The sequence below is a fragment of the Sciurus vulgaris genome (genome assembly GCF_902686455.1).
Source record: "Sciurus vulgaris genome assembly, chromosome: 11".
Classification (NCBI taxonomy): domain Eukaryota; kingdom Metazoa; phylum Chordata; class Mammalia; order Rodentia; family Sciuridae; genus Sciurus; species Sciurus vulgaris.
Genome location: NC_136472.1, coordinates 129,881,744 through 129,908,367, shown reverse-complemented (window position 1 = coordinate 129,908,367; position 26,624 = coordinate 129,881,744). Strand labels below are relative to the sequence as shown.

At 35.7% G+C, this 26,624-nt stretch overlaps 1 protein-coding gene across 1 annotated transcript in view; it reads right to left on the bottom strand.

Annotated features, from left to right (window-relative positions):
• The window catches only part of JAM3 (junctional adhesion molecule 3), a 79,058-nt gene that overhangs the window by 13,912 nt on the left and 38,522 nt on the right, over positions 1-26,624 (bottom strand). The gene's annotated exons all lie outside the window — the stretch shown is intronic.

The window sequence follows — 26,624 nt, the reverse complement described above, 5'->3', positions numbered from 1 at the left end:
CATCCTTCAGCTACTTGGCCTCTAAGAAATTTGGTAACCCCAAGTAAGGGCTTAATAGAGAAAACCCTTACTGAAGGCTCTGGATGTTTTCTTAACTGTGCTGGAAGGAAAATGTGCATGCAGACTTGCTACTCTGAACTGCTTTCCAACTCCCTGAACATTATTAGTAGGCTGCTGGCCACAACATTTCACTCTTTTCCTTTCTATATCTTATTTAATTGTCCAGCTACATGTATTCATGTCCAGGTGTATACTTTGATCCTTTGTTTGTTATTTAGTAAGAGTTTGGTCTCATTTTAGCAAAACTTTTTTCTTTTTTTACTATTTTTTTATTTATCTTTTAATTTTTTACAGACTGCATTTTGATTCATTGTACACAAATGGGGTACATCATTTCGTTTCTATGGTTGTACATGATGTAGATTCATACCATTCATGCAATCATACATATACATAGGGTAATGATGTCTTTTTCCACCATTTTTCATACTCTCTCCCTCTCATTTCCCTCTACATAATCCAAAGTTCCCCCATTCAAAGTTTTAAAGAATTTAATAAAAAGGAATGGAAAACAGAAGTATAATATATCTGAGTTGCTATTAGGTTCTAAAATACTACTACTACAAAGGGTTATACAGCCAGGGTAAATGAAGATATTTTTATTTTGTTTTGGATAACTCCTTCTGAAGACCAGAAATATACCCAATGCACATGCAGCACTTTCAACTTCCCCTTTAGTCTGAAAGCTCCCAGGAGCCTATTAATGGGTGAATAATATATGATGCCCTAAGTATCTGCCAAGGCCCCCAGGCTCCTTATAAGAAAAGTGACCAAAAACAGTTCTTTCAGTATGATCACTATGATTCAGATGACACACCAAAATTCTGATTGCAAGTAACTCTGACCAGGGACCAGTGTCCAACCCAAAGACCATCTCAAGGGCCTAAGAGGTGGCTCATGAAAGCATTGCCCAACTAGATAGTGACTGCGCATTCATCCTTTCTCCAAGCTACGAGGAGAAAATAATTGGAGAGCCCATGGCCAGAAGAGAAATAGAGTAGAAGCAGATAACTAGGAGAGATAAGTAGATTCATCAAAATGGTAGAAATGTTAGAAATGGCAACAGCAGGTGAATAAGAGGACAGGTAGGCCACTACAATAGCCAGTGTTAACACAATATCAATTTTCATGGAAGGTCAACAGATATATATATATCTGTGATAAACTCTAAGGAAAACTAAACCAATTAGTTTCTTAAAACCGTTAGGTAGTAGTTAATAATAAGCAGTGGAATATTAACCAATAACACAGTAGCTGGGTCACAGGTTTCTTTGGCTTTAATGAACAATCAAGTAACTTGTAGAAATACAAAAGGTATACTAACCTGGAGAATAAACAGGTAAAAACAAAGGAAGTCAATCAAGAAAAATGTCTAGAAGGAAAAAATCAATGGGTCTACATCCTGACAGAGTCTACTGGGATCATTGCACAGTTAGTCATAGGTGTCTCAGTTTATTTCAGAAGGGAAATTTCTTTAGTAAGGCAGAGTAATGGTTAATTTGAATTGTCAATTTGATAGTATTAAGAGATGCTGATGATTAAGAGGCTTCTGGGTGAGTCAATGAGGGCATGTCCAGGAATGATTGGTATGTGGGATAGCGAACTGAAGTGGAGAGCATCCCTAAGCACTGCCAACAGGATGGTGGCTTGGATGGAATAAAAATTGGAAGAACAAGAAAGCAGATTCAGATGCAAGTTCCATTCTTCTTGAATGGGTTCTTGATTGCTGCTGCAATCATCTGAGGATATCAGACTCTTGTTTCTTCACTCTGACTCTGTCAGATTCTCCAAGGAGTTTCTAGAAGCCTTTAGTCTCAGTTGGACTAGGATAGCACTGTTGATCCCTCTTGTTCTGGGGCTTCAGTTTCTTGGACTGCACAGCTACTCTTCTTTCAACTCTCCAGTCTGCAGACAACTATTGTGGACTACTCAGCTTCTGGTTGTGTAAGTCAATCTAACAAATTCCCTTTTTATTATCATACTTCCTGTTAATTCTGTTCCTCTACAGAACCCTGATTAATACAGCTAGGCACATTAAGATGAAGTTGACCCCCAACACTCATATTAACATGAATTGACTTGTAAGTGAAGCCCCTGTGTGAGATGATCACCTTGACAGTTCTGGAGAGGACCAATTAGGGTAAAAAACTCCCCCTCCTGACAAAAAAGGAGTTAAACATCTTATTAGTGATAACTACAGGTGGGCCCCAGTTCTCCTAGAAAACATCAAACAGTAGTACATTTGGAAGTAGCATTGTTTTCTATGTCACTCTCTGCTCTTACACCCACCCCTCTTCTCTGTCTTGTACTTTGTTTGAGCCTCACTTACTTTCACTTATAATGAAATTTTCCTTGCTTGGCTTTTTGTGTCTGACTTTACATTTTCTTTCATCAGATACAATAATGATGTTTGGAGCTTCAACTCTTCACTCCTGTGACACAACCTAAAAGAAACTAAGTAATAGCCTCAAATAGTGGAAATAATCACCTCTATATTCCTTGACACTGGGAACAAGAAAGGTGCAATATAAAAATTGGCAAAAATCGGGACAAAAGTGAATGTTCTATATTTCATAACGGAAGCTTGGCATGATTTCTCTCCTGTCCTCTTATCCTAGATAAGTTTCATAGGCAGCTTACTGTGCCACTCCTAGGAAAGAATATGTCCCAAGAAGATTTAAGAATAGAGGACCACTTTAAGGCAAGGGACTAACTGTAACAACTGGGCCCTAGATCTGATAAGGTTCCAAGTTGAGAACAATTATTACATATTGTTATTCCTAAACAATTCTTAAATTTGTAAATATTCTAAAACTCCTCTGTCTACCCATCCCCAATAGCCCAGAATTTCACTGTAAAATTTAGTAATAATATTTTTTTAAAAACCAATGGTGCTATGAGGACTTAAAGCCATGAACCTGAGACTTGCAGACAACATAAGTTAAGGCATGTGGAAAATACTGATGTCTGGGAACACGATTCTGACATACCAGTTAGGAAGTGGATTTGTGGGTCAGCTTGAAGTAGTGGTTGCTAAAGTTTAGCTGTGCACACCCCAAATCCCATGCTATCAGAATACTCACATTGAAATGACAATATTTATGACTATGAAAGGATTTTTTTGAAAGGATTATTTAGAAGGAAAAAAACTGCTAATCTATCAAATATTGTTCCTATTGATTTCATGTCTAGTCTTGTCCTGTCCATCAGACTCGAAGCTTTTTGGGAGGTTCCATTCCCTGAGCAATTTATTTAGTAAGTATTATATGATAGAGACTGGTCTAGACATTAGGAATAAAATAAATAAAATTTATAAAACTCTGCTCTCAGAGCTTATACTTGAGTTTGTTTTAAATAGTTACTATATTTATTCATCTTTATGGTTATCTTCAATGTCTGAATCCAAACTTACTATAAAGCTATGGTCATCAAAACAATGTGGGAAAAGTATAAAGACAGACATAAAGAACAATGAAATAGAACAGAAATCCCAGAACTAAACCTTCACATGATTCCCAAATAATTTACAATGAGGATAACAACGTCATTCAAGGGAGAAGGGACAATCTTTTTAACAAATTGATAATGAGAAAAACTGGATATACAAAATGAAAAATGATGTTATCCCATATATAAAAATTAACTCAAAGTGGACTAAAAATGTAAACATAAGAGCTACAACTATGAAACTCTTAGAAGAAAATATAGGAAAATGTTCACATTGGATTTGACAATGATTTCTTTGATATGACACCAAAAGCACAACAAAAAGGAAAATAGGTAAAAATGGACTTCATTGAAATGTTAAGAATTATGCATAAAAGAACACTATCAACAGAGTGTAAAGAGAACTCAGAGTGAAAGTATTTGCAAAGCATAAATATAAGGGAATATATAGAGAACCCCTCCCACAACTCACCAACAAAAAAACAAGCAGACTCAAAATTGGGCAAAAGATAGTCCTTCAAGGTATGTATACAAGTGGCCAAAAAATACATGAAAAGATGCTGAACATCATTACCCTTCAAGGAAATAAAGTCAAACCCACAATGAGATATCACTTCACATTGATCAGGGGACTATTATTTTAGAAATTAAAAAGGAAAATAACAAGTGTTGGTGAGGATATGAACAGAACCTTTGTGCCCTGCTAGTGGGAATAGTACAGTCACTGTGGAGAAGTCTGACAGTTACTCAAAAAGTTAATCATAGAATTACTATATGATCCAGCTAAAGTATCATCTTTATGCATACACCCAAAAGAACTGAAAGCAGGAACTCAAACAGATACATAACACACAATGTTCATAGCAGCATTGTTCACAATAGCCTAAAGGTGGAAGAAAAAACAAATGTCCATCTACAGATGAATAGATAAATAAAATTTAGTATATACAATACTGTTTTCAGTCTTAAAAAGTAGAAAGAAGAAAGAAAAAGAAATTGGCACGTGCTGCAATGTGGATAAGTCTTAAAGACACTATGCAAAATGAAATATCAGGTACAAAAATACAAATGTATGATATCACTTAGATGAGATAATTAGAATAGGCAATCTATAGACACAAAGTAGGCTAGAGGGTACCAAAAGGTAAGAAAAAGGGATAATGTGTTATTTTAGGGGTACAGTTACTGTTGGGGATGAGGAAAGGATAAAAAACTTCTAGAAACGAATAGTAGTGGTCATACATTTATTATGATCATACTTAATGCCACAGAAATGTACACTTTAAGGACAAATTTTGGGATAGGGATGTGGTGCAATGGTGGACCACTTGCTTTTAATGTGTGTGAGGTCCTTGGATTCTATCCATAGTACCACAAAAATAAATAAATAAAACTGAATTTTTTAATGTATATTTTACCAGAATTAAAACATCTTTAAAAAAATGATAACGCCAAATGATGGCAAGAATACAGAAAAACTAGATCACTCATACAGATTAAACATAGAAAACAGAGTGAAGAAAAGAGGTGGAACACCATGGTTCACATTCAACTGTAATTGTCTTACAAGATAAGAATGCCACCAATATTGGTGAAGAAAGTCTTTTGGTCATGCAGACTCAGTGATTTTCTCTTTTCACTAAGTTTCAGCTGGTTAGAACAGCAGACTCTACAAGATGCTGATGTTCAGGAAGGAACCACAAAGCAAAACTTTGAAACATTAATGCTAAATTGAAATGCCAGAAGTACATGTCACTACAAAATTATCCATGAACACAAAGGGATTTTCATTATGTGCTGATCATAAACACAATTAAAACAGTTAATTCTTTTAACTTAGGTATCTACTAAAAAAATCCAAGAGTACTACAGACTCTTCCATTTACTTAGGTTAGCATCTAATACTTTTACATAAGTTTAAATAATTGCAAAGTATATCATTTCTAGGAAACTCTAAGTAATCAGCATTACTCTTTATTTTTTTAGTGTATTCACTAGGGTCCAAATACCAAAGTGATTTGATATTCACTATCATTTTAGAAATAAAAGTGTTTTAAGCTTTAATGTTCAAATAATTATAAATTATTTATTAATAAGAAGTTGCAATGCAAAGATAGTACAGAGATGTCCAGTATACCCTTCCAAACTAAAAACAAACAAAAAACACACACCCTCAATAGAAGGCTTTCTAGCGATTAACTGTTGGACCATGCACTCTGGAAAACCATTTGACAGTTTCCTTTTTTAAAAATTTTTTTATTGTTACATTGTAATTATACAACAGTATTCATTATGCTATATTCATACCCATTTGTCACTTTCTTTAAAAAACTGGGCATGCCAAATGTTCTCTCAGTTATGTGAATGCTGACTCACAATAGGCTGGGGGTAGGTCCACTGGATTGGACAGGGTGGAGTTGGGGGAAGGGAGGGGGGACAGGAATGGGAAAGACAGTAGAATGAAACAGACATAACTTTCCTATGTTCATATACGAATACACGACCAGTCAAATTCACATCATGTACAACCACAAAAATGGGAGGTTTTACTCCCAAGTATATATGATATGTCAAAATATATTCTACTGTCATGTACAACTAAAAAAGAACAAATTAAAAAATAAAAATAAATATATATATATAACTGCCTGAAGACCCAGGAATAATATTCTTAGGCATTTATCCCAGAAAAAAGGAAACTCGTATTCATACAAAAACCTACATACATATATTCAGAAAACTTTTAAGTAATGGCCCAAGTTGGAAATGCTCCATTCTCTTCTTACTTGCATGGTTTCTGAAATCTGATGTGGTTTATATCCTTCCTCTTCCATAGGTAAGGAGCTTTCCCTTTTCTCCACTTTCAAAAACTTTATTTTTGATTTTCTGTGACTGAATATGGTTGTATAGGTTTTGACTTTTGGGGATTTACCCTGCTTGGTGTTCACCAAGCCTCTGAGATCCATGGTTTAGTGGTGTCTGACATTAATTTCAGGAAATAATCATGACTTCTTCAAATATTTCTTTTCTTTCTTAATGTTATTACCAGTACATGTTACACCTTTGTAGCTGCCCCACAGTTCCTAAATATTCTGTTCCTTTTTTATTTTTTAAAGTTCTTTTTCTGTGATTTTGGTTGGAATTCTCAAGCTTAGAGAACCCTGCCACAGCTGTGTTCAGATGACCAGAGTTCATCAGAGGCATTTTTCATTTCTATTAGAGATACTTAATATTTAGCATTTCTTCTTTATTTTTTCTTAGAATCTTCATTTCTGTACATGCATTGTTCACCTGTTCTTGCATGTTATATACTTTTTACACTAGAACCCTTGGCATATTAATCACATTTGTTTTAAATTCATGGTCTGTTAGTTTCATCTCTTTGCTACATCAGAGTTCTGACACTTGCTCTGGCTCCTCAGATTATTTTCTGCCATTTAGTAACTGTTAATTTTGCTGAAAGCCAGACATGGTGTACTGAGTAAAAGGAACTGTGGTGGTAATGTGGAGATGGGAGAGGTATCCTATAACCCCATAATTAAACTCAGTCTTTTAGTGACCTGTTCCCTTAGGCTGTGATTTTCATAAGTGTTTTCCAGTCCGCACTGGGCTTAGGTTGAACCAGATGGTCAAAGTGAGTTGGACTTAAATATTTCCCTTCTCTCAAGTCAGCTGGGCTGATAATATTCCTTAATAAGTTAGGGTCTTCAAGGAGTTTCTCTTCTGGGCAATGCTTAAGAATAGAACGCTCTAGATATATTTCAGAATGATACATTTCCCCTCCATTGGAAGGGGATTTTTCTCCAATCTTCATTAAGAGAACCTGATATGGATCCTGGAGATAAAATTCAGATGTATCACGGACCTCTTAAAACTAGGAGTTTTAACTTGTCCACACTAAGCGTCCAACAATTTATTATTTATAGTTCAGGTTTTCCTAGTACTGGTTCCTGGTACTGGTACTGATTCCCATGGAGGTTTCTATTCTAGTAGATTAGCATTCTGTGTCTGCCTGTCTCTCTCTCCAACTTTGGGGCAATGGTTTGATGTGTGACTTCAGTTCTCTGCATGATCTAAAAGGTAATGATTCTTAGGCTGTTCAGTTTTTCCTTGTGAGGATGGAGTGATGACTCCAAGGTCCTTACATTCCATACTGGAAACCATAACTTCTTTGTGTTTGCTTTGTATAATACATCCTTGTTGAATTTATTTTCTCTGGGTGTGTTATCTTTAGAATTTTCTACATATAAGATCATGTCATCTGCAAACAGAGATAATTCTACCTCTTCCTTTCCAACTTAGATGTCTTTCCTTTTTCTTGCCAACTGTTCTAGGTAGAAAATTTTCTTCATTATGTTGAAGAAAAGTTGTTATAGTTTGCATCCAGAATCTTTCAAAGGTTTGTGTGTTGAGGGCTTGGTTTCCAATGCAGCAATGTTCAGAGGTGAGGCTTTTGAGAAGGGACTAGATCACAAGGGCTCTGACCTTATCAATTATTCATTGATGGATGCATAGCTGAATGGACTATTGGAGGTGGTGGAAACCTTGGTTGAAGGGAGTATCTTTGAGTGCACATCCTGGACTATATCTTCTCTTTGGACCCTTCTCTGCCTCTCCCCACCATCCCACTCTGCTTCCCAGCTGCAGTAAGGTAAGCAGCTCTGCTCTACCATACCCTTTCTGCCAGGATCTTCTCTCTGACCCCAGGCCTATAGCAATGGAGTCAATCCAACCAAGAACTGAAACTACAAGCCAAAATAAATCCCCCCCCAATAAATTGATTTTATCAGGTATTTTGTCACAGCAACAGAAAGCCAACAACACAGCAGTGGTAAATGTGGGCATGTTTGTCTTATTTCTGTTATTTCTGCTCTTAAGGGAAAAGCTTTCTTTCTTTTTTTTTTTTTTTTTTTTTTTTGGATACCAGGGTTTGAGCCCCCCTTTTTTTTTTTTTTTTTTTTTTTTAAGACAGGGTCTTGCTAAATTGCTTAGAGCTTCTCTAAGTTAGTGAGGTGGCTTTGACCTCGACATCCCCCTGCCTCAGTCTCCAAGGCACTGGAATTACAGTTGTGTGTCAGTATTACAGTACTGGCTCAGTATTTTACTATCATGATATTAGTTGTGATTTTTTTTCAAATGGACTTTATCAAAGTTTAGGAAGTTCTTTCTATTACTACTTTATTGAGTATTTTTTTTAAAATCAAGAAAGCGAAATTTGGTTATATGCTTCTTCTGCATTAAGATGATCATGTTTTCCTCCTTAACTTCTTTACTACTTTAATCAACTACAGGTTAAATCATTCTTGAATTTCAGGAATACATTCCACTTGTTCATGGTCTTTAGTCCATTTTACATTTAATGTAATCACAAATAAGGAAGGATTTAATTCTACCATTTTCATGTTTGCTCCTGTAGGTCATATAGCTGTTTAAGTTCCTCATTTCTTATGTCACTGTCTTCTTTTGTGCTTGGATATGTTTTATAGTGATTCACTTCTAATTTCCTTTAGTGTCTCATTTCTTCTAATACATAGATGTTTTCTGGTTATAAGAAAACAATTTGAATTGATAGCAGTGTAATTTCACTTGCATACAAAAACTCAACTGTCTCCCCCTTTACGTTACTGATGTCATAAATCACATCTTTACATACTGTGTACCAAACAATATAGCATTATAATTATTTATTATGCACTTGTCTTTTAAAGTGTGTAGAAAAAAATAAAATTACAAACCAAGATTATAACACTAACTCGTGTATTACCTTTACTGGAGAGCTTAATACCTTACAGCTTCAAGTCACTGTCTAGCATGCTTTCATTTCAACCTGAAGAATTATTTTTCATATTTCTTATAGAATTCTAGTGATAATGAACTTCCACAGCTTTTGCTTGGCAATATCTTAATTTGTCTCATTTTCAAAAAAAACTCTTGTGGCTAATATAGAATTTTTTCCATTAGCACTTTAAATATATCATCCCAGTCCCTTCTGGCCTCCAAGGCTTATGATGAAAAAGCAGTTTATCGTCTTTTTTGAGGATCCCTTGTATCTACTGAATCACTTCTTCCTTGCTGCTCTCAAGATTTCTTCTTTGACTTTGGAAAGTTTATGTACATCAGTGTGGATCTCTTGAGCCCATTGGGATTCTTGGACTTGTAGATATAGGTCCTTCATTAAATTTGGGAAATGTACTCTTTACTATTTGTTAAAATAATCTTTCTTCCCCTTTATCTCTCTCTTTTCTGAAATTCCCACAATGCATGTGATAGTTCCTCATATGGTATTTCAAAAGTCTCTTAACTTGCGTTCACATTTCTTCATTCTTTTTTATTTCTGTTCCTCACACTCAATAATTTCATTTGGATCTCTGATTCTTTCCTTTACCTGCCTAAATCTGCCATTGAACCCCTCTAAATAAATTTTCCCTTGCAATCGTTGTGGTTTTAGTTCCAGATTTTGTTTGGTTCACCTCTGCAATTTCTACCTCTTTATTGATATACCATTTATTGATATCACACTTTATTTATATACCGTGTTCTTGAATTTCTTTAGTCCTTTGTCCATGTTTTTTCCCATATTATCTTTAATCATAGTTTAAAAAAATCTTTGTCTAACAAGTCCAAAGTCTGTTTCTTCTGGGACAGCTTCAATCAATCCATTTAGTTCCTCTGAATGAGTAATGCTTATGATTTATGCTTATGATTTTTCTATTGTCAAAAAATGTGGCATTTCATATTATCATATTATAATATGATAACTCTGAAACCAGATTCTTCTCCTGTCCCAGGATTTGCTATTCGTGGTTTCTGAAAAAATAAAAATTATTATTTATTTATTTAAGGCTATGTGTCCTTAAGCTGATTAATAATCATAAAAAAACAGACTGGGGTGGTACAGTACATGTATGAGTCCCTGGATTTGATCCATAGCATCACAAATATACAAAATCATAAAAAATATACTAGCTGTGTCAAGCCAAGGCTAAATAAAACCTAGGAGAAAAACCTTTTATTTCTTTGTTTTTTTTTTTTAACTGCAAACAACATCCAAATGCTGATATTTTATTTTTTTGAAAACAAAAATGTCACTGTTTGATTCACTGTTGGAGTCAGTATGTGCTTTATGCCTAGAGGCACTTGGTCCTCAACAAAAGAAACATATCACCTCAGACATACGAGCAGAGAAATAGTAAGGAGTCCTGGGCAGGCACAGGTAACCATGGAAAGGCCAGCTGAATTGCAACTAGCCTTACTTATTCTCCTCTTGTTTCTTCTCCTCTATGCCTTTCTTAAGGTAATCAGGAGCAGAGGTTGTCACTCCATTCTCTACTAGGCCATTTGTTTGAGATCTATTAAACTAATTCTGTATTTTCAGAGGCATCAAGTTTTAAAATGACTTATTGCAATGGCATTATTTCTCATTTTTGAAACAAGGGCCATCAGTGAAGTGAAGATGATTCAGATACAATCCTTAGGATCACCTTTCATGATAAAGCAAGTGGTATTATTTCCAATTTACAAATAACAATGTGATAAAGTGACCTGCCTCTAGTCTACAACCAAGTTATGGAGCTAGTACTTCACACTGTGTTCTGAACTCCAACTCCAATACTCTTCCCATTACATGTTGATTCCTATAATTCTTTTCCCTGTGACTATGAAAGAGAAAGAGATTAATTAAACATTTTGTTTGTAGGCTTGATAAGAAATGTGGCAAGATGGGCTGGAGTTGTAGCTCAGTGGTAGAACATACGCCTAGCATGTGGGAGGCACTGGGTTTGATCCTCAGCACCACATAAAAACAAATAAATAAAACAAAGGTATTTTGTCTATCTACAACTAAAAAAGATTTTTTTTAATGTGGCAAGAGAAAATGAAAATATTTGAAAATCATTTCTCTATTATCTAACTACTTAATTTTCAAATGCTAAATGACCATATGGTGGTCCAAAGGCAAGGTTATCCTGCAAAGTGTCCAGAACAGATTTGTATGTATTGCAATGACAATATGCAAGTGAACAAGAGAAGTTCACTGTCCTTAAGGCCAAAACTAGGATATAACTAGTGAGATTTGCAGAGAAAGAAATAAAACCAATATTCAGAAAGGTTACACAAAATACAAATTTATTTCTAAGTGTACATCCCATGCCATAAATACTGGTACCTGGCATAGGGTTTTCTGTAGAGGAATATCTGACCAAGAAACTAACCTTGCTGTCCTAACTCTGTCATAAGTTTCCAAGGTCATCTCCACCTGTGTAGTCCTCAGATCTACCCAGCAATGTCCCCTCCCCATTTGTGTGCTCATGTTTCAACTACACTAATCAAGGCCTCAGTAAAGATGCAATACTGCATAGAAAAGTGAGTCAGTTCTGAATCTTGCCTTAAGCATGCAGAAATGTGAACTGTGCTAAAACAAAGAGCACAGGCCCTTCCCAGTAACAAAGTTTTTCTTGCAGTTCTCAGAAAAAGATGACAGTGTCATCATGCATATAAATCAGTCTGCAGGGCCCTGCAGTAACAGCTCAGCAGAAGAGAGGATGGCGGGGATGGGGCATACCAGGGCCATTCATCTGCATGAGTCACAGTCTTTGAACAACAGCATCTCCTCATTTGGTTAGGGAGCCTGAGTAAAGCTAGAGCAGCCTAGAAAGCCTGAGATAACTCTGGTCAATTTTTAAGTCTAAGTAACCTCTTGATAAAGAACTAGGCCCAGGAATTACTAGCATCCCACCTTTTCCAACACTGTTCTACAAGGAAAAATATATGTTTTTTTCTGAAAAGACAAGTGTAGCCAGAGGAAGGAATATCATAGAAAAATCTACCAGTTATACAGAGTATAAGGTTTCACATATAAGGATCCAATCAGTTGTGTGCACAGAGAGAATAAACAAAAAGAAGTGTGGCCTTTAAAATCCAGAAAATGTGGTGGGTGCAGTGGCGCATGCCTGCAATCCCAGTGGCTCGGGAGGCTGAGGCAAGAGGATCATGAGTTCAAAGCTAGCTTCAGCAAATTGAGGCATTAAGCAACTCAGTGAGATCCTCTCTCTAAATAAAAATACAAAATAGGGCTGGGGGTGTGGCTCAGGGGTTGAGTAGCCCTGAGTTCAATCCTTAGTCCTCCCTGCCCCGCCCCCACAAAAATGCTACAGAAAATGTTATTTTGACAGGTAGGAAGTGTAATGTTAAAATGCTTCTTGTAGGTCACATCACTATTCTGCTAAAGAGAACTGAGCCCACTGGAATAGTTCTCCCTGAACAGGACTGTCAACAGGACTGCAGGACTGATGCCTAATATAGAGCAAAGTATAAAGCACACACTATACTTTCTTTCACTAACACTTTGATAAGTGATGAAGTAGGAAGAACAAAAGTGCTGCTAGGACTTTTATGAGCTGTATGTTCTTCTGAATATCATCAGGGCTGTCTCAGAGCACACTCTGAACACTGATTCTATCTCCCAACATCCTAAGAATGAGTGTAAGGATAACTAAACTCACTTTCTAGATAGGGAATCAAATCCTAACCTAATGACTGTAAGTACAAAGTCAAAATCAAAATCCAAGAGTACTGACTCCTAGTCCCTACTTTCTGCTTTATTTCATAATCTTTCTTATAAGAAAAAACATAATTTAAAATGTATTCAGAACTAAAACAGATAGCAAAAGGTATGTGTAAAGAAGTTCTGAAACTGAATAGAAGACATGAATCAGACCCTGAAGCCTAAATTGATGTCCTATTGTTCTACTGAAAGCCTTAGATGAATTTGGAAGGGAAATAGTCTTTATTAAAAAAAAAAAAAAAAACGGCCTTGATATGATGTGCATTGGCACTGCCATTTTCAACCCAGCTATCTCTTCCTTCCAGTGAAGACATGAAACTGAGTTAAGGGAGAGTGGAACGAACAGACAGATGAGAATGATAAGGCAGGAGAGGAAATACGATGTGCTGAAGTTCACAACTGCCTTCCTAGTTCACAGGCTCCCTGGATTCTTCTCTGAAGCTACTGTGTTCTGTTTCCCCTTTCCTTTCTTAATCTGGAATGTTTTGCACAGCTGTGGACAACAAATGCTGTTTCCTCTCTCAGTTCTGAGAGACCTTCCGGAAATTCTTCCAGGGTGTAGGGACTTGATGTCAGACCAGTTATATGATGATCACTTCACTTGTTAAAATGCCATTTCCCATTTCCTTTCCTCATTCCTTGGAGCAGACTTGCCCCAAACCTAACTCGACAGGATGGGAAAGAGCAAGATCTTCTTGTCGCATCTCCCTGGTGATTCTTCTGTGAAGCCCTACTTGGGAAGCTCTGATTCACTCATTCTGTGAGGGGCAGACCCCAGATCTGGAGTTGTACTCAGAAACACGGCCCTATTGTTGAGTAACAGGATCATACCTGCTTCCCTTTACTATCCTGAAGAGTTACTCGCTACAAAATGCTTCTAAAGTCTCAGGAAAAAGAACCAACAACATAAATCATCATAATAAAAATATACACAAACCACAACAGATGCTGAGGTAATGTTGATCTCTGTTTACAAACACCTTGATTCAGGTGAGATTGGCTTATGTTGATTGATTTTTCTACGAGTTTTAGTACGCCAGTGCAAACATCCTGAAGGTTCATGAAAAAACAAATTTGAAAGGGGACCATTCAACCAGCAGCATATAGATCAAAGTCTTGTGGGTTAATTACCTTTCTTTTTATTTTGGAAATAAAACTCATGTGAACAGCTGAACAGACCTGTTAACTCAAGAACACAATGCTAGAATAGTGAGGGATAAAGGGGCTTCTTTCTACCTTTAACAATGACTATTATTATTTAAATGCAAGGCCACTAAAATAGAAAAGTCTATGGCTTATCTTTCTATGAAAATAAATTAACTGGGGTTTATACTTATTACTGTGAACCAAGATGGAAAAGAAGTTCTTTTAGAAAATGTTTTCACTCTAAGTCAGATATGTTGTTTGCTAAGAGTTTATGTCTGGCTCACTAAAAAGTTATATTTAGCCTTCTGGCATTCTGTCCAGTTTATGTTCTACTCAAAAGAAGTTTCCCCTGCCCAGGACTCAAGCAGAGTAGGTGCACGTCAGCATACGTCAGTGTGGGACTGTACTGGACCGCCTGGGCTCAAGTCTAAATATAAAGCAGCAATGCAGGATTTATAGTGGACAACAGCTACATGTTTACTCTTCGAAACAGACCACTTGTGAATACTTGCTTAGCAAAGTCCATCTTAGAGAAAAATGTAACCTTTAAAATTAATCTTTTTAACAATGTCTGAGTACTTTAACACAATTTTTAAGGAATAAAAGAATGGGGGAGAAAGAACACACATCAATTTTTTCCAAACACATTCACTTACACAATAGAGAATATATCATAAATTGATCAACTATGGGTTCTGACAAGAACATAGATGAAGTTCTGATTATATTTGCCCATTATGATCTAGGCAAAAACTAAATGGTTATACAATCAAACAATCTTAAAAATAAAGGACAAAAATGCATAACTAAATATCATGGAAATCCAAATAAACCTGGCTGAGATTTTATGTGTCAACTTGCAGGGTGTGTGTTTAAATAGGATTAACATTTAAATCGATCAACTTTGGGTAAAACAGATTGTCCTCTATAGTGTCAGTGGGTCTCATCCAATCAGCCACAGGCATGAATAAAACAATTCCCCCAAGCAAGAGGGAATTCTTCACAGACAGTCTTTAGACTTCATCTGCACCTGGTTCTTAATCCACACCATAAATCCGTACTTATCAGTCCTCATGATCACATGAGCCATTGCCTATAATAAATTCTGTCTATGATACCTAACTATCCCCACATCATTCTGTTTCTCTGAAGAATGCTGACACACTAATATTCTGTTGTGGCTCTTTTTAGAAAAAAAAAATCCATGTCATGATGCACATTTGCCCTTTCAGGGACAACCCTAAATGCAGAGCCAGAGTGGTAGTATCATGTAATATCCCAATGTTAAGCTAGCAGGAAGATGACATGTTATTTGAGCATACTATCTTGCTTCTATTTGATTCTACTGTCTCCAAATCCAGGCCATCAAAGATTTCTTACACATGCATCTGATTAATCCTGTCACATAACAAAGTGAAACTCCATCCAGCATTTACCTTGGATAAGTGTTTAAAGAAACTATTGCCTTGGGGAGTATTACCCTTCCCTCTTCCTTTTTTTTTTTTGCAAGGGGTACTGGGGATTGAAATCATGGGCACTTGACTACTGAGCCACATCCCCAGACCTATTTTGTATTTTATTTAGAGACAGGGTCTCACCAAGATGCTTAGTGCCTCATTTTTTGCTGAGGCTGTCTTAGAGCTCACGATCCTCCTGCCTCAGCCTCCTGAGCCACTGGAATTACAGGCATGAGCCATAGCGCCCAGCTGCCTCTTACATCTTTAATACATAGCTTTACACAGTTTATGTAGAAGGTTTGGGATTATCATGGGAAAGAAGTTATTGTTGTGTTAACAGAAGCTATGGGAGAAGACCAAAAAAGAAAAGGGCTGGGTTGCATATGCTCTTTCACCATCACACTATCAACTAAAAATATGGATATAACATCCTAAACTAGGGTTTGGGGAGAGGGAAAGGAGAAGGAAGCAGGAAGGAATATGTAGGAGGAAGGAAAAAGGTAAAGGGAGGATGAGAAAAAAGAATGGCCCAGAATAATGGCATTACTTCTATTTTAAGGGTACAAGGAGTCCCAATATTTTTTAGTAGTTCAGAAAGATCCTGTACAATGGAATAAGAACTGCTTAGAATCCCCCTTTACTTACAATGAACTTAGCTTTGCACTGAAATAAGTAACAGGACTGTAACAAATCCTTTGAGGAGGGTTCAGCTTCTTCCAGGAACCTGGCATTGACACTTTCTATAACTGCAGACTAATCAGACCAAGTGTAAAAAATTCTTGGCTTTAAAGCAAAGATAAACACAAAAAATTCTCCTGTCTGTTTCTGTGAAAGGAACTGAGGCATGACAAATGTGTATGACTAAACAAAGAACATGTGTCAAGGCATATTCTTGTTCTATAAAATGCCTCATCTATGAATATGTTATATCCAACAATTGCCCTGAGCATAAGATCTTGGCATGAAACTACTCTCTGTATAAGCCCACTCCTGAAAAAACTATTTGCATCTGATCACAGAATCTGGGCTCAGAATTCCAAGAGAGGAGCATGTGCTCTCATATGCTACAGAGAATAATTTCAAGTTACATTTTCATTCCAACTACAGATGCACTGCAGTAACTCCCCATCTAGCATATCCTCTCTAGGGCACTCCGTCTTTGCACCCTCAAGAGGTACATGGAAATAGACTGAGCTGTTATCACAAAAGGCAATGCAAGAGTTATCATCCTAACCTAGAATCTGAATGGATGAGCCACTTCAGTGAACTCCTTTAGTAAAAAGTGTAAGGCAATCTCACCAAAGACCACTGTATAGAAGACAGGGATGAAAATTTTTTTTACTTTATTCCACTGACAGAGCAACAAGAAACATATTCAAGCTACAAAATAAGGGCTTTAGAATTCAAATGTTAAAAGAAAAATGAATAAGTTTCAAAAATTTCAAATGATAGTTGAGATGTTAGAGAATGGGGAAAATGGAGGGACGATCTTTACCAAAAAAAGTTACATCACATATGTTCGTATTAGTTTCAGTGTAGTCCCATCTAGGATAGAAAATCAGATTATAAATTCTACAGCATGTCCCCAATATAAAAGTAGGAAAATCTTTATTTCTATTAATGACTACTTAGTCATCCACTAACATGAAAAGCATTTTAACTGGTGTTTTTCTTATCTCAATAAGGAATGAACTATTCATCCACTTATATTTTAAATTAAGACCTGAAATAAAACAATATATATTCTTTATATACATTATGTGAAAACAGACTATATGAACTAATATTTTAAAATAAATACTGTGAATCGATGTAAAACTAATTTAAGGAGACAGAAGGAAACAGGCCAATATAAGAGTAAAATCTACAGTTTTAATACCACATACACAGGATTAAATATGTAAAGTTTATTGAATGGACATATTCATGAATATAAGAAAAAAAAGAATGACAGAAGTATAAAAAAAGGAGGTATGAAAAAATGTAAACAATCAATAATGTGAAAAGAGAGACTACAGAGTGGGAGAAAATCTTTACCACACACACCTCTCATAGAGCACTAATCTCCAGAATTTATAAAAAACTCAAAATACTTAACACCAAAAATACAAATAACCCAATCAATAAATGGGATAAGGAACTGAGCAGACACTTCACATAAGATATACAATCAATCAACAAACATATTAAAAAATGTTCAACGTCTCTAGTAATTAGAAAAATGAAAATTAAAACTACCCTAAGATTTCATCTCACTCCAATTAGAATGGCGATTATACGAGCAACAACAGGTGCTGGTGAGGCTGTGGAGAAAAAGGCGCAGTCATTCATTGCTGGTGGGATTGCAAATTGGTGCAGCCACTCTGGAAAGCAGCAAGAGATTCCTCAGAAAACTTGTAACAGACCTACCATTTGACCCAGCTATCCCACTCCTCAGTTTATATCCAAAGAACTTAAAATCAGCATAGTGCAGTGATGCAGCCACATCAATGTTTATAGCAGCTCAATTCACAATAGCCAGATTGTGGAGCCAACCTAGATGCCCTTCAACAGATGAATGGATAAAGAAACAATGATATATATGCACAATGGAATATTACTCAGCCATAAAGAAGAATAAAATTACAGCATTTGCAGGCAATTGAATGGAGTTGGATAATATCATACTAAGTGAAATAAGCCAATCCCAGAAAACCAAAGGCCTAACATTTTCTCTGGTAAGTGGATGCCGATACATAATGGGAGGAGGGAAGGGGTAAGGGAAGAATGGAGGAATGTTGGATTGTATAGAGGGAAATGAGGGGAAGGGCGGGCAGGGAGAAGGAAAGATGGTGAAATGAGACAAACATCATTACCCTAGGTACATGTATGATTACATGAATGGTGTGACTCTACATTGTGTACAACCAGAGAAATGAAAAGATGTACTCCATTTGTATACAATGAATCAAAATGCATTCTGCTGTCATGTCTAACTAAATAGAACAAACAAGAAAAGAAAGAAAAGAAACGAAAAGAAAAAGAAATGCCAGGTATGGTGGCATATACCTGTAATCCCAGCTATTAAGGAAGCTGAAGCAAGAAGATCACAAGTCTCAGGACAACTTCAGCAATTTAGTGAGACCCTATCTCAAAGTAAAAAATAATAAAATAATATTGCTCAGTAATAGAGTGCTTCACTAACATGCACAAGGCCCTGTGTTTGACTCCTGGTACAGTAAAAAAAAAAAAAAAAAAAAAAAACCTGTAACATAGAAATCAGTCAGCTAGGCAATGTCAATATAATGCAAGTGACGTTTTTAACCTGTCTAACCTGTATATTTTTTATATCAAAAGCCACTATGAAAGCATTATCTTAGCATTTTCCTATTGGTTTGTTTTAAAAACAAAATATATCAAGATCCATGAAACAATTTTTCTTTCTTTTTTTTTTTTTTTTTAAAGAAGCCTGGGGCCTATAGGGATTGACTACAAAGGAGCTCCATGATGGAATTTCAAGGATATGATACTATGAGGAAAAATTATCAGGGCAAATACACGATCCTAAGCATTTTTCAAAAAACTGTCAGAACTGTACACCACAAGGAGGGAACTTTACTGTATGAATTTTTTTTTCCATTAGCCAGGATATTGGGGAACCAGGACACAATGCAGACAATGACAAAGGAAACTGTTACAAGTTACATAACCTCATTTAAGGCGGTGGGGGAAAGCAACTGACATGAACCACTATGAAATAGTGTTTGAACTGGATACTATAAGGTTACCAAGACAAGAATTTTACACAAACACTGTACTCTGATAAAATTTTTCTCACAGCAGTATGGGTCTGCAACTCTGGAAATACTTCACTTCTTCCTTTCCAGTCTGGGTCTTCTTTTCTTTTTTTAATTGTTGATTTTTAGATATTCATGCCAAGGTACACTGGTTAGAGCCTCCAACATGATGTGGAATAGAAACAGTGAGAATAGGTATTGTCTTGTTTCTGATCAAGGGAAGCACACTCCATATTTTACCATTACTATACACATAAACAAGGGTTGAAAAATAACCATACTGATATAAATAAATCAGTGAATAAGCAACTAATGGGAGAGAAAGAACAAGTTTTCTTCATAAAAGAGTTATAATTACTAAATGTAGAAAGAATGAAGGCAAAAGAAAATCACCATTAGAATATCACAGTAAAAACTCTATAGAAAAGATCTACTAATGATTACCAAAGTAATGAGAAAACTTTAAGAAAAACAATATTTGGATAGCCTCATAATAGCTAATCTGCTAAGATACTTGTTAATTACTAGGATAGTTGTACACAGTTTTACAAATTCTTTGCTCTCCTCTCTCCAGGAAGTGAAGCTTAATTCCCCCTCCATTTGAGTATGGGTTGAACTTCTGTCAAATAGAAAGTGAAAAGGAAACAGAACCTTCACAATGGAGAAAATTAACATTCCCTAAACCTAGCACTTAAGGTAGCATTATTGGCAACGTGTTTTATGTTATACGCTATACCTCTATCATACCTCCTCAATTTGTATAGCCCAAGTCTAATGACAAGAAAACATACAAACTGAAATTGGAGACATTCTACAAACACCTAACTACTACTATTTAAATGTGTCAATGTCATGAGTTACAGCTAATAAACTAACATAGAAGCTAAATTAGAGTAATATCCAAGTGAAGACAAAGAAGTAAAAAACAAATGAGACAAAAAGTAGCAAGGGAATAGACTTGTAATTCAATCTATATTAATAATCACATTAAATGTAAGTGGTCTAAACATCTCAATGAAAAGGTAGGATTGTCAAATTTGATTGGGAAAAAAAAAAGGACAACTTTGAATACAAATAGCTCAAAAATAAAAGAACTGAAAAGATATGCCATTCTAACACTAGTCCAAAAAAAAAAATGAAGAACCCATATTAATATGAGTCAAAATAAATACAGAGCAAAGTATATTACCAGGGAGAAATAAAATCATTTCATCTTGATAAAGGGATCAATTCTTCAAGAGGACATAAAAATCCTAAACAATCACACAGCTAATAAGAGAGTTTCAAAAATATATGATATAAAAACTGATAAAACTGCAAAGAGAAATAGATAATCCAAGGTTCTGGTTGGAGATTTCAACACTTAATAGAACAAATACACAGAAAATCAGTAAAAACATAGAAGATTAATACAAGGACAACACAACCAATTTGACCTAGCTGACATTTCTAGAACACTTCACACAAAATCAGCAAAATACACCTTCTCAGATTCACATGAAACATTTGCCAACGCAGACTACATTCTGGACAATAAGGTAAATCACAGTGATATTTTTTTCACAGAGGAAGAAAAGTTTATTTTGGGCTCACAGTTTCAGAGGTTCAATCCATGGTCAGTTGACTCCATAGCTCTGGGCCGGAGGTGAGGCAGATCATGACAGAATGACACGACAGAGGAAAGCAGCTCAGGACGTGGCAATAGGAAGCAGAGAGCAAATCACAGTATATTTTATAAGACTGAAAAGACTGACCATAGTGAAATTAAAATAGAAATTGAATACAGAAAGGTATCTGAAACACCTCTAATTATTTAGAAACTAACATATTTTTCAGTAATACATAGGCCAAAGAAGAAATTGAGAGAGGAATTAGAAAGCATTTTGAACTAAAGGAAAAATGAATACATGACATCATATTTTGTAGTCAATCACTAAAACAGTTAACTAGGGTGAAATGTCTAGTGCTCAAGGCCTATACTAGAAAAAGTCTCAAATCAGTGATTTCAGATTCTACCTTATAAAATCAGTAAAAAGACAAATTAAAGAAAGCAGAATAAAGAAAATAATAAAGGCCAAAGCAGAAGCCATGAGAAAGGTAAGAGAAAAAATAAAGGAAATCAAAAAACAAAAGCTAATTATTTGAAAGGATCAATAAAGTTAATAAACCTCTGTAGACTGATGAGGAACAATAGAAAAGACACGAATTAACAGTATCAAGAATGAGAAAAGGAACATCAATACAACTGTATGGAAATTAAAAGAATGAGAAAATATTATGAACAATTTCATGCTTATAAATTTGACAACATTGGTAAGTTCCTTGAAAACACATAACTACTAAGCTCACTTAAGAAATAAGTAACCTGAATAACTGTGTAAGATGTATCTGTTAAAAACATTTTTTTAGTTAAAATCTTCCCCAAGGAAACTTAGGCCCAAACAGCTTCATTGGTGATTTAATGGGGGGAAAAAAGTTTAGAATACCAATTCTAAGAAATTATCCAGAAAAGTACAAAGAGGGAACTGTTTCCCAACTAATTCTATGAGCGCAAGATTACCCTCATATTAAAACCAAAGACATGGATCAGGGGCTGCAGATCAGTGGCAGAGTGTTTGCCACTGGGTTCAACCCTTAGCACCACATAAAAATAAACAAACAAAAGATAAGCATTCTGTCCCTATACAATTACAAAAATTTATAAAAAAACAAAGACATCACAAGAAAAGAAAACTAACAACCAATATCCTTCATGAACACAGACCCAACACCCCCCACCAAATTATAGCCAGTCAATAATCAAAAAGGTGGAATAGTCTATCACAGGCATGCAAGGTTGATTTAACATTTGAAAATCAGTCAATGTAATTCACCAGATAAACAACAAGAAGCAGCATATGATATTTTCAACAGATGAAGAAAAATCATTTGACAAAATCTAACATCCATTTCAAATAAAATATTTAAAGCAAAAAGGAACTTCCTGAGACAGATGATTGAAAAACAACAGAGGGAAGTTAATAAAAAAAAAGCTGGTTCAACTAAACTAAAAACAAGGAGTAGAGGTAATTTCCTATTCTGGTAAACAGCATCCATAAGAAACCTATACAGCTAACATTATAATTAATGATAAAATATGGAATATACTTCCCTTGGATCAGGAATAAGACAAGGATACCTACTCTCACTACTTCTATTCAACATTGTATTGGAGGCTTTAGCCACTGCAGCTTGGCACAAATATTAAAAAATCAACAATTAAAAGAAAAGAAAAGAAAACCCAGACCGGAAAGAAAGAAGTAAAGCTTTCTTAATTCACAATAGGACATGGCCATCTATGTCAGGAGTCAACAAACTCTAATCCAAAGGCCAAATACAACCTGTTGCCTGGGTGGTGGTATTTCTTTCAGTAAGTATAATTTTATTGGAACACAGTCACATTCTTCATTTACTTATCATCTCTAAAATGATGGAGATGAGTAACTGTGACAGAGACCTTATGGATGACAAACACTAGGTGCTCAACATCATTAGTGAAATGCAAATTAAAACCACAATAAGATACCACTATACCACTATTAGAATGACCAAATTAAAATTGAAAACTGACTATATACCAAGTGTTGATGAGAATGTCAAAAGCTGGATTTCCTATCCACTGAAAGGGGAGAATGTAAAATGGTACACCCAAAAGGGAAAATTGTTCTACAAAACTGAAATGGATGCCTTTTTTTGACCCAGCAGTTTTCAGATACACAAGAGAATAAATCATATGTTTATACAAAGAGGTATATACAAATACTCATAGTAATGTTATTATAATACTAAAAACTAGAAATGACCAAAATGCCTATCAATAGTAAAGAGGGAAATAAATGGTGGTATTTCCATATAATAAAACACTACTATTCAGTAATAAAAAGGATGAATTACTGATATATGTAGCAACACAGATGGAACTCAAAATAATTATGGTGAATGAAAAAAGACAGATTTTAAAAAGAAGTACACATAGGGTATGATTTCATTTATATACAATTTTAGGAAATCCAAACTATTATATAATGACAGAAAACAGAAAAGTGGTTGCCTGAGCACAGGGTAGGATGGAGAGGGGTAAGGGAGGAGGGACAGAAGAGGGAATACAAGGGGGCACTAGGAAACTTCTTGGAAAGGTAGATATGTCTATTAAGAAACTTCTGGGCATGGGGGATATGTCTACTGGAAAATGACTGCGAGTGATGAATATGTTTGCCCCATGATTATAGTGGCAGTTTCCAAAGTTTACACATAGGCTAAATTTATCAAATTGATATTTAAAATATGTGTATTTTATCATGTCAATTATACCTCAAATGTCTTTATAAAAGCCTAAGCCAAGAAATATGGCATGTCATCATTTGAAACAGTGATCTGATAAATAAGGATACAGCAACTCTAAATTGGAATTCTTCATTTCCCAAACTGAACAGAGATGAAGGTAATCTAATCATATCCTTCTGTGAAAAGTTTGGAGTATAAAAACATACAACAAGCCAGGCACACTAGCTCACGCTTGTAATCCCAGCAACTCCGGAGAGTGAAGCAGGAGGATCACAAGTTTAGCCAGCCTCAGCAACTTAGCAAGGCTCTAAGCAACTTAGTGAGACCCTGTCTCAAATTTTTAAAATACATAAATAAAATGGGCACTGGGGATATAGCTCAGTGGGTAAGCACCCCTGGGTTCAATTCCTGGTAACCCCTTTCCCCCACCAAAAAAAAAAAAAAAACCCTACATGAACATGGATCCTTAAAGATGATTCTTTGTTCTTTTCTATACCTTTCTTATGTTTATTCTTCATGCTGGCACCCCAACCAACACACACTTATCCCTTTAACTCAACTACAGAAAGACACTAATGAAAATTCAAGTAATTTCATTTTTTTTGCTGTTGTGTTCAATTCTGAGGGAAAAGAAATGGCTCAGTAAAGTCATAGCACTGAAAAGGAAGTAAGTGGGTTGGAAGCTATATGCATGAAGTCCTAGGTGAGAAAGGGCGGAGAGGGAGGAGGGGTAGGGGAAGGAGAGAAGGAGAAAGGGAGAAAGAAAGTACGTTTTGTTCTTCTCATATCAGGCAATGATCTTCCCAAAACATCCTAGAATGAAGAATTTTAGGGCCCTGTTCTGAATATTTTAGGAATGAGGACCGATATGTACCAAGTAGCAAAAAGATGGAAAAAGGTGAAAATCACAAAGTAAAGGAAAAGTGAAGCTTAGAAAAAATGTTTTGTTCTCACTCCAGATAAACAAAAATGGCGTGGTACTGGCACCAAAACAGACAGGCAGACTAATGTTACAGAATAGAAGACACAGAGATGAAGCCACATGAATACAGTTACCTCATACTAGACAAAGGAGCCAAAAACACAATGGAGAAAAGATAGCCTGTTCAATAATTGGTGCTGGGAAAACTGGAAATCCATATGCAGTAAAATGAAATTAAACCTCTATCACCCTGTGCAAAACTCAACTCAAAATGGATCAAGGACTTAGGAATTAGACCACAGACCCTGCAACAAATAGAAGACAAAGTAGGCCCAGATCTTCATCATGTTGGCTTAAGATCAGACTTCCTTAACGAGACTCCCAAAGCACAAGAAATCAAAGCAAGAATCAATAAATGGGATGAAATCAAACTAAAAAGCTTTTTCTCAGCAAAGAATACAATCAATAATGTGAAAAGAGAGCCCACAGAGTGGGAGAAAATCTTTTCCACACACACTTCAGATAGAGCACTTATCTCCAAAGTTTATAAAGAACTTACAAAACTTTATACCAAAAATACAAAGAACCCAATCAATAAATGGGCCAAGGAACTGGACAGACACTTTACAGAAGAAGACATACAGGCGATTAATAAATATATGAAAAAGTGTTCAACATCTCTATTAGAGAAATGCAAATTAAAACAATTTTAAGATTTCACCTTACTCCAATTAGGGTGGCTATTATCAAGAACACAAACAATAATAGATGTTGGCGTGGATGTGGGGAAAAAGGCACACTTTCACATTGCTGGTGGAATTGCAAATTGGTGCACCTGTCTGGAAAGCAGTGTGGAGAATTCTCAGAAAACTTGGAATGGACCCACCTTTTGACCCAGTTATCCCACTCCTTGGTTCACACACAAAGGACTTAAAATCAGCATAATACAGTAACACAGTCACTTCAATGTTTATAGCAGCTCAATTCACAATAGCTAGATTGTGGAACCAACCTAGGTGCCCTGCAACAGATGAATGGATAAAGAAACTGGTATATATTCAGCCATAAAGAAGAATAATATGGCATTTGCAGATAAATGGATGGAACTAGAGAATATCACGCTAAGTGAAATAAGCCAATCCCAAAAAACCAAAGGCCGAATGTTTTCCCTGATAAGTGGATGATGATATATAATGGGATTGGGAGGGTGAGGGGTGAGAGAAGAATGGAGGAACTTTAGATTATGTAGAGGGAAATGAGAGGGAGGGGGGTATGAAAAATGGTGGAATGAGACAGACGTCATTGCCCTATGTACATGTACGATTACACGAATGGTATGAATCTACATCGTGTACAACCATAGAAACAAAATGATGTACCACATTTGTATACAATGAATCAAAATGCAATCTGTAAAAAAATTTAAAAATAAAATAAAATAGTAAAGCAGGAGTCTCTGTATTCTTTTCAGATAACTCTTCTCAATGGAGATAGATCTCATTTTTGCTTTTGTAGATTTACAAATGACAACCAGTTACAATAAAAGCAAGTGTGTGCACAGTCCCACATCTCAGAGATCTGGGGTCTAGCCTCTCCCTCCTACGACAACCTTCCTGATCAATTCCATTTTTAGAAGAAAGAAGACAGTGGGTCTCTAAAAACAGAAAAGTAGCTTCTTTGGAAAAACTACCCATCTTATATGACAATAGTTTTACTGTAGAAAAACAACTGAAAATCAGTTCTGTACTCAGCATCAGAAATGGAAGTGTATGTTTTGAGTCAAATAACTGAAACTACTACATATATAACTGATATATTTACATTATATCACTATTACATTGTAACATATATTATTATGTAAATATATCAATTACATATGTTCATACAGATGTACCTGATTATGTATCCTCCCTCCCTCCCTCTCTCTCTCT